Genomic DNA, 9,578 nt, shown 5'->3' with positions numbered 1-9,578 from the left:
TGCACTGTGTGTGGGAAGGCGTTTGCACGTTCATCTGCTCTTGTAGAACACCAGAGAACACACACGGGAGAGAAACCCTTCAAGTGCACTGTGTGTGGGAAGGCGTTTGCACAGTCATCAAATCTTCATACACACCAGAGAAGACACAAGCATCAGAAGATCCACCAGGAGTGGAGTCTGAAATCAGCTTGTGAAAGTCAACGTGCTGCAATGAGCCCATCTGTCATCAAACAAGAACCGGAAGAAAATCCCAGCTTGGACACTTTTAGAGAAATCAAGGTGGAATATGAAGAGGTGAAGGTGAAATGTGAAGAAGTGATGGTGAAGAGCGAAGAAGTGAAGGTAAAATGTGAAGATGAAGATTCAACTTTAAAATGGGACCTTCACATCGATGGAGGCAATGTGAAGCAGGAGGATAATTCTGACTGTGAGGCAGAGCGAGGCAACTCCCAGCAGTTTGTGGAAGTGGAGGTGTGGGTGGACTTCCTCCGAGACAACACGAAGTCAAATGGAGACCCGGTAGATGTTTAAGCCAGAGACAATGTCGCTCCAATAGATGCACCTTTGTCACAGGCCTTTAATGACAAGAATGTGAAGTTGAACACTCAGTTCCTAGGTTCAACCTGCAGGGTAAGAGCGGCCAGTCTTTGTGGACCTGTGTCTTGGGTAGATCTCTAACCAGGAGCGAGAGCCAATAAGCTCCCAAGCATTCACTATGTTCTCATCATAATTGCATTTACATGGTGCTTGCTTAAACGCCTCTGGCAACTCGGAGTTTTAAATCGTATCTCGTCTCAAACACTCGAAACATCCCCAAGTGGCAGCTGCCCCTGTGGCACAAGGTGGTGGCCCTGCACCGGCCTGCGTGTGGACAAGAGCCTGTCTGGGGGGCGATGGTTGATGTGGCATCTCAGTTGTGGAGTTTGTAGGTAATGTTTAGAATTTGCTACATTTTTACCCAGATGCCAGCATGCAATGGCCGACTCGTTTTGAATGGTGCATTAGTATGTTGTACATACACTGTTAAGCAGACGGTGCGTATTTTTTAAATTAGCTTCTTGTTAATAGGATGTAAACTAATAAAGCATATTTCAGTGCAGTCATTCAATTTTGTTCTTATGCCTGTCAATAATTTAGACTGAATACTTGTCTGATGGTGTGCGTACATGTAACCTTTTGTCTATAAGGGTCAAACATTGAATAAGTGATGTTATGACACAGTGTGTGTTTTGCAAGTAACCTGTACAGATAACTCAGGTGAGACTCATTGTGCTTGTGATACAGGTCAAAGGGTATTTTTGTGTTTTCAGGAAGCATCTCCCTCTGGAGCAGCAACTCATTGTCTTTGAAATAGCGAGCACGCTCGGATCATTCATCAGTTACAAGGCATACCACTTAAAAGTTACACGTAGAGGAGATAGATTCTCTACAACACGAATTATAATTTTGTATTATGTGTTGACGTAGATTTTGTCGAATTAGAATAAGAAATGCTCCTTGCTGATTAACGTCTGGATGTTCACAACCATGGGGTTGAAGCAAGCCTGACCGCCTGCAGCCCCCTCACGACCATTCACGGCCTTGGGCCAGGAAAGTCACGAAAAAATTGCACACGAACGACGCATCCACGCAAACTCCCGATGCTCCGTTTTAAAGTTTGAAAATGAAACAACTTTGAATTGTATTATGTTTTGAATTTGATGATTGTGTTTATTCATTAAAAGCTTGTTATTTTACATCTGGAAGACTTCATTGAAAACGACATTTAGTGTGAATTTTCTCTCGTCGTGAAGTAGATGGCCTTGCCGGGGTTCTGTTTGATGCGGACTTTCAACTGGTTGGGGTCGCGGGGTTGAGATGAGGCGACACAGAGCTGCTGGCCGTGCCAGAAGACCGCCGTCTGCAGATCGATTCCAACGCGATCGAACGTCTGTCCCTGCGCCTCCGTCGTTCATGCAGGGGGCGCGTAGGTTTGCATCGCCCCCTGCATGAAAGCGATGGAAAGTGCAGCGTTCGTCACAGATAAATGAAGTCGTGTGCTTGTATATTTACGTATAAATTGTACACCACAACCGGTCCACAGTTGACTTGCACTGAATGCTGCAGTAATTATATTTTGTGTAAAACATTCCTTTGTTTCGCGGAGACACTGTTAGATGAAAGACGTCTTGTCTGCTGATCTTGTTCATATCTGTGTACATCGATATCCCACACTGCTTGCACTACACACCACACAGGGAAATAGAAACTAGAACGACTTCCGGGGATGGGCAAAGATCGAGGAATCTCTGTCAATGGAGCGAGTTCAGTGTGTTCGATTCAACATCTCTCAGTCCCTCTGTGTCTCTGTTCGCCTCTGTGTGTCTCTCTCTGCCTCTCTCTGTGTCTATGTCGTCTCTCTGTCTCTGTGTTCCTCTTGTCTGTGTCTGTCCGCCTGTCTTGTCTGTCTGTGTGTGTCTGTCTATCAGCGTCTGTCCCACCGCAGTCAACGACTGTCAGTAGCAGCAGGCGCCCGTTCAACTCCCACGACTACACGCCACTCAAACTTGCTCCCAACACACAGACTGTAGGGGCAAGTGCTGTTAGCGAGCACCTATTAAGGGTGGGACGGCACACGAGGGGGTGGGTGGCCAGCACCACGCCCGGCCGCCTTTGTCTCCCCAGTGCTGGCGATGTTGACACACCGCACCGGGTACTCGTTTGAGGCTGAGTCGACGTAGGGGAGGCTCAGGACCGGCTCAGAAAGTGGCCACTGGCGGCGTTGGCCACGAGCGGGAATGGAACTCGGCTGGTCGGTGCGGAGCGCAGCGCTCACCACGTCACTGCCAACAACGACAAACTTGAACTCTGACCCCGCTCTCTGACGTCACCGCGCAGCGTGACCTCATCGGCGACAAACGCCAGGGGGCGGTGTGCCTCGCAAGTGACGTCATGTCACCCACTCCCGACCGCGAAGCTCTTGGGCGTGACGTCACCTCCATCCCAGTGCCAATCCTTATTTGGGCAAAGCCACGCCCGGTGACTGGGGGCTCATTAACATAATTTATTTAAGTTACAGAGCCGCTCGTTGCGGGAGGGGAGTATTCACTTTAAGATGTTTCTAGTGCGTGTTCATGTTTCCTGTTTGTTGCCGTTGCACCCGATTCAAGAGCCGAATGGCTCCCGGGGCGACACCGAAAACTTGAACTTGAATCCCGGAAGTGACGTCACGGCCTGTGCCGCGTGACGTCACGAGGCAGCAGCAGCAGCTGCTCCTGCCGCCTCGTGTGAACTGCAACCCGAGGTGAGAAATTCTCATCGCGGTTGTGGTGGTTGTGGTTGTTGTGGTGGTGGTTGTGGTGGTGATGGTGGTGGGGGTGGTGGTTGTGGTGGTGGTGGTTGTTGTGGTGGTGGTTGTGGTGGTGGTTGTGGTGGTGGTTGTGATGGTGGTGGTTGTGGTGGTGGTTGTAGTGGTGGTGGTTGTTGTGGTGGTGGTTGTGGTGGTGATGGTGATGGGGTGGTGGTTGTGGTGGTGATGGTTGTTGTGGTGGTTGTTGTGGTGGTGGTTGTGGTGGTTGTGGTGGTGGTGGTTGTGGTGGTGGTTGTGATGGTGGTGGTTGTGGTGGTGGTTGTAGTGGTGGTGGTTGTTGTGGTGGTGGTTGTGGTTGTGGTGATGGTGGTTGTGATGGTGGTGGTTGTGGTGGTGATGGTGATGGTGGTGGGGGTGGTGGTTGTGGTGGTGATGGTTGTTGTGGTGGTTGTTGTGTGGTGGTGGTGGTTGTGGTGGTGGTTGTGGTGATGGTGGGGGTTGTGGTGATGGTGGGGGTGGTGGTGGTGGTTGTGGTGGTGGTGATGGTGGTGGTTGTGGTGGTGGTTGTGGTGGTTGTGATGGTGGTTGTGATGGTGGTGGTTGTGGTGGTTGTGGTGGTGGTGGTTGTGGGTGATGGTGGTGGTTGTGGTGGTGGTGGTGGTGATGGTGGTGGTTGTGGTGGTTGTGATGGGGTGGTTGTGGTTGTGATGGTGGTGTGGTGGTTGTGATGATGGTGTGTTGTGGTGGTTGTGATGGTGGTGGATTTGTGTGTGGTGGGTTGTGATGGTGGTGGTTGTTGTGGTGTTGTTGTGATGGTTGTGATGGTTGTGATGGTGGTGGTGGTGGTGGTTGTGGTGGTGGTTGTGATGGTGGTTGTGGTGGTGGTTGTGATGGTGGTTGTGGTGTAGTGGGTGGTGGTGGTGGTTGTTGTGGTGGTGGTTGTGGTGGTTGTGGTGGTGATGATGGGGGGTGGTGGTGGTGGTTGTTGTGGTGGTGGTGTGGTGGTGGTGGTTGTGGGACCTTTGTCTGTGTCTACCTTCATAGGTGCTGCTGCTACTCGCTACCATCCACCAGCAACCATCATCACCACCACCATCATCACCATGCAATCATTTCACCATCACCTATCATCACCATCAATCACCATCATCACCATCGTCACCATCATCACCATCATCACCATCATCATCACCATCGTCACCACCAGGGTACCATCTCCACCACCAGGGTACAATCACCCATCGCCACCAGGGTACATCGCCATCATCACCATCATCACCATCATCACCACCAGGGTACAATCACCATCATCACCATCGCCACCATCACCACCATCACCACCATCGCCACCAGGGTACAATCACCATCACCACCATCATTACCATCATCATCATCACCATCGCCACGAGGGTACAATCACCATCGTCACCATCATCGTCACCATCACCATCGTCACCATCACCATCGTCACCATCATCACCATCGCCACCAGGGTACAATCACCATCGTCACCATCATCGTCACCATCACCACCATCATCACCATCATCATCGCCACCAGGGTACAATCACCATCATCACCATCATCGTCACCATCACCACCATCGCCACCAGGATACATCGCCATCGTCACCATCATCGTCACCATCACCACCATCGCCACCATCATCACCATAGTCAACATCACCATCATCACCATCATCGTCACCATCATCACCATAGTCAACATCACCATCATCACCATCATCGTCACCATCATCACTAATCATCGTCGATGTGTCTCTGTGTCTCTCCCCGTGTCTCTGTGTCTCAGCGTGTCTTTGTGTGTATCTGTGTCTCTCCGTGTCTGTGTGTCTCTGTGTCGCAGCGTGTCTCCCCGTGTCTCTGTGTCACACCGTGTCTCTGTGTCTCTCCGTGTCTGTGTGTCTCTGTGTCGCAGCGTGTCTCCCCGTGTCTCTGTGTCTCTGTGTCTCTGTGTCACACCGTTGTCTCTGTGTCTCAGCGTGTCTCCCCGTGCTCTGTGTCTCAGCGTGTCTCCCCGTGTCTAAATTCCTCTTGATATGCAGATTCCTTTGTCAAGGCGCCCCTTCCCCCCTCCAACCCAGCTTAAATATACGCTGCCAAGCCTGGTGGTGTTTCATTCAGACGCCGTCTTCCCGACAGACCTGTTCTTCACCTGAGGACGGCTGCTTGCGTTGTGGCCGAAACGTCGTGAGAATTGTATTTTATTATGTTAAATTTGTCGCCAGGGCGTGCAACCCAGACGGGGCACTGACACCACAGCGAGCCAGACTCGCAGTGCAGGCAAAGCCGAGAAGACCCCCGACCCGGTATGAGAAGCAGCGAGTCGGTGGACTCGACCCAGTCGCCTGCGGCGCCTGTGTCCCTGGCCGTGGAGGCCGGCCCCGGCTCCCCCCTCCCCAGGCGGACACCGGCCCCACGGCGTCCCGGGGGGGGCGGCGGCGGCCGTCTGATCGGCCGGGACGGCTCGAGACGCCGGCGCTGGCTCCGCGGTGGTCCCCGCGCCGCGCTTGCCGCCGCCTCGGCGACCTGTGGACGTGGCTGCGGAGCTGCGCTGGGGCTGGTGCTGCTCGCGTTCGCCGCCAGCTTCAACGCTCTCGTGGCTCCTGTTCGGCCTCGCCTGGTACGCGCTGGCGCTGCTGCACGGCGACCTGGCCCCCCGCCCCCCCGGGCGCCGTGTGCGCTGCGGCGGCTCACGGGGGCTGGCTCCGCCCGGCACTTCTCGTTCGCCCCTGGAGACGCAGCTGACCGTGGGCTACGGGGCCATGCACCCCGACCCCGAGGCGTGCCCCGCTGCCGCCGCGCTGCTGGGCACGCACATGGTGCTGGGGACTCATGCTGGACGCGTTCATGACCGGTGAGAGAGGCAGTGTGTGTTAGTGTGTGTTAGTGTGTGTGTGTGTTAGTGTGTGTGTGTGTTAGTGTGTGTGTGTTAGTGTGTGTTAGTGTGTGTGTTAGTGTGTTAGTGTGTGTTAGAGTGTGTTAGTGTGTGTTAGTGTGTGTTAGTGTGTGTGTTAGTGTGTGTTAGTGTGTGTGTTAGAGACAGTGTGTGGTGTTAGTGTGTGTGTGTTAGTGTGTGTGTTAGTGTGTGAGAGACAGTGCGTGTGTGTGTTAGTGTGTGTGTGTTCGAGACAGTGTGTGTGTGTTAGAGATAGTGTGTAAACACCACCACCACCACACCACGTGTGTAAACACACCACCACCACACCACGTGTGTGAACATCACACCACCACTCCCGTGTGTGAACATCGCCACCCACACGTGTGTGACATCACCACCACCACTCCACGTGGTGAAGATCGCCACCGAGGAGACGGAGGCTGACGGGTGTGGGTGCTGTGCCATCCATCCCTTCGTGCTCCTCCTTCGTAGGTGCTCGCAAACAGCACTCAGCCCCACAAGTTGACTACGGTTACACCGAGGACATTTGTCTCAGCCGTGCGTGTGAGCGAGTAGAGACGCGGCGGTGTGAGCGGAGGAAGGGAGTGTGGCACAGACAGAGTTGCCGTCGTTTTGCTGCCCATACTCGCTACCGTGGTGGTTTTACTGCCACGGCGCGACCCGCACGTTGGGGGTTTGCGTGGCTATAATCGCACTCCTCCGTGGCTTCCGAATTCACGCGTCCATCGCAGGCACGGGCTCCCACAGTCTCGTCCGCACGAGGTCCCTCACATATTCGCGCGGGATGCAGTCCTCTGATGAAGCTTTCCTGCCAACGTTCAAAGCGCCTCCTCTGTCAGCACGTGTGTGTGGCCCCGTGGAGCGGGGGGCGGCTGCTGAGCCGATCCCAGCGGGACTCCTTGCGCGCACGTGCCACTCGGGACCTCTCCTGGAGATGAGCGGCACAGTTGATGTGAGGGTTGGCCAGAAATGAGCATCTTGACCTCAAGCTTCCGTGACTGTAGCAATTAATAAGCTTGGTCTACGGGACGTTTCATCTTGTGTTGCGATCGAAGCGTCGTCGTTTTTTGTTGTTTTTTGTTATTTTCTTTGAGCCTATCTACGTGACTTTACCATTGACCCAAGAATATCAATGAGCACGATGTGATTTGAAGCTTTCGTGACTGCTGGAATCCACACCCCTTTGGTTCTTTCGGTAAAGTCAACACAAGCGGGCCGTCCTCGGGCGGGAAACATATAATCCAGCAGTGGATCTGAGCTAGTTCACGTTGATTACCACGAGTGACCCGACAGCAATGGCCGCCCATTGTAATCTGCGTGCATTCGTTACTTTCCCCTCTTCGCACGCGAAGGGCTCGCGGCGTGTGACGTCGTCGCATCTATCCCTCCAAGGAACGAAACGGGAACGGATTTCTCGACAAATCTTGGCCGTCCACTCGACGACGCTAGTTTGTAATTACTGGCGAAGCGTCACACTCCCCCTTGTAAATGTTGTGGCTATTGCTCTCCTCCTCCCCGTGTTGATTCGGCGTCCGGAGCAGCCCCCCCCCCCCCCCCCCCCCGCCCGTGGCTAGAGCCGTGCACGGGACACGTGGGGGGCTCCTCTGAGTTTCCGCGCCACGTGGCCGCCGGATCATGGGGGTTGGCGGGGGGGGGGGAAGTAAAACGCCCGTTTCAATGCTAGTGATGCGAGGATAGACGCAGGTCACCTACAACGCGCACAACAGGCACTCGGCCTCTGTGCATTAGGCAGAAACCGTCCACGGTTCCTGTAGAACTGCTTTGTGGTCCGCTTTTCTTAGGGTCACTATCAGAATACATTTGGATAAACCTCATCAAGAGGTCACCGTCTCCCAAGTTTGTGAGCGACCTACGACGGGAGTGCGAGTCCCCAACGGCTTCTCGGTCTCGTGGTTTGGCACCGAGAGCGCCCTCGGGGGTAGTGGTCAAGTTGTGACGTTTGACAAGTGAAACTAAGCGGTGCTCGCGAGAGTGGAGATGATGAGAAATGGAGCGGAGACGAAAGCTTCAGGTCGGTGTTGAGCACAATCGCAGTTTGGCTTCATTGGGTGAATGCGGCCCCCCTCAGCCCAACATCCCGACGTAGCGGGACCCTCCCGGGTCTCTTGGGACGCGCTGTGCGCGCGACAATTATTAATTGACCCCGGCGGCCGAGCCGCCCCCGTGCCGCCCCCAGGAGCGTTCGTGGCCAAGATGGCGCGGCCCAAGCCGCACACGGGCACCATCCGCTTCAGCGACGTGGCGGTGGTGTGTTGGGGGGGCCGCGGCGGGGAGCGACGCCGCCGCCGCCTCGCGTTCCGCGTCGCCAACCTGCGCCCGTCGGCGCTGCTGGACGTGGCCGTGTCGGCCGTGCTCTACCGCTCGCGGCCGGGCCGGCCTCTCCGCCAGAGCGCCGTCGACTTCTGGCCGGACCAGCTGGGGGCCCGGCCCTGGCCCTACTTCCTCTTCCCGCTGACCTTCCACCACGAGCTGGGCCCCGACAGCCCCCTGCTGCCACTGCTGCTGCGAGAGCCGAGGTGGCCGGACGAGCACGTGGAGCTCGCCGTGTTCCTGCAGGCCACCTGCGAGGGCTCGGGCACCGTCTGCCGTCAGAGGACCTCGTACCTGAGGTCGGAGGTCCTGGCCGGTCGGCTGTTTGCGCCGATCGACGTCGATGTGGAGCGCGGCGTCGTGGACCTGTCTTTGTTCGACGTGACGGTGGCGGAGGTGGAGAGTGGTGTGTAGTGGATGCTCGCGGAGTCTCGGCGACGACACGAGTCGACGCGGTATAAAGGGGGACTGGCACCGCTTGATCCGGCTACGAATCCAATCGCCTCCGCCATCGCCATCATCGGTGCGAGGAGTCGCCTCTCATCGTTGACAAGGCAGCTTCGCTACTGCGCGCAGAATAGCAGCACGTGGCACAGTGAAATCACTCGGGGATGTTAAGAGCAAAGTTCAAAATTACTCCAGCGGTTGTCTGCTAATGAACTGGCCCAAAGCGAAGCACTAACTGCGTACAAGTGGCATTTGCTGTGTACCTTGTGTGTTGCTTAAATGAATGTGATCTGTAGGTTTCGTCGCGACTGACCGAGTGCCCACGTGCGATCGTGGCACCTGTGGCTCGCCCTGAAATGCAATTAAAGTCTCGAGTGTTGTCCAGTCCAACCTTGCTGCTTCCTCGCGTCGTGCAGAGCCACCTTGCTGCCAATCCACTCTCGAGCGGGGGATCTTCAGCCACATTTTCCAGAGCCACGTAAAAGAAAGCTGACATGTGCTGGCGGGTCATGTAACATGTGTGCTTGTGACCACTAATCTGTATGTCTATAGCTCTCCAAACTCTACCGCTTATTCATCTCTCATCTCA

General features: G+C 55.0%; 1 pseudogene; it reads left to right on the top strand.

Moving 5' to 3' along the window:
• Positions 1-5,620: 5,620 nt before the first annotated feature.
• Positions 5,621-9,432, top strand: LOC133339868 (inward rectifier potassium channel 13-like; annotated as a pseudogene).
• Positions 9,433-9,578: the final 146 nt, after the last annotated feature.

Source organism: Lethenteron reissneri, unplaced genomic scaffold (genome assembly GCF_015708825.2).
Source record: "Lethenteron reissneri isolate LAM-NWPU_2019-01 unplaced genomic scaffold, ASM1570882v1 scaffold_486, whole genome shotgun sequence".
NCBI classification, from domain to species: Eukaryota; Metazoa; Chordata; class Hyperoartia; order Petromyzontiformes; family Petromyzontidae; genus Lethenteron; species Lethenteron reissneri.
This window is presented reverse-complemented; position numbering and strand designations above follow the sequence as displayed.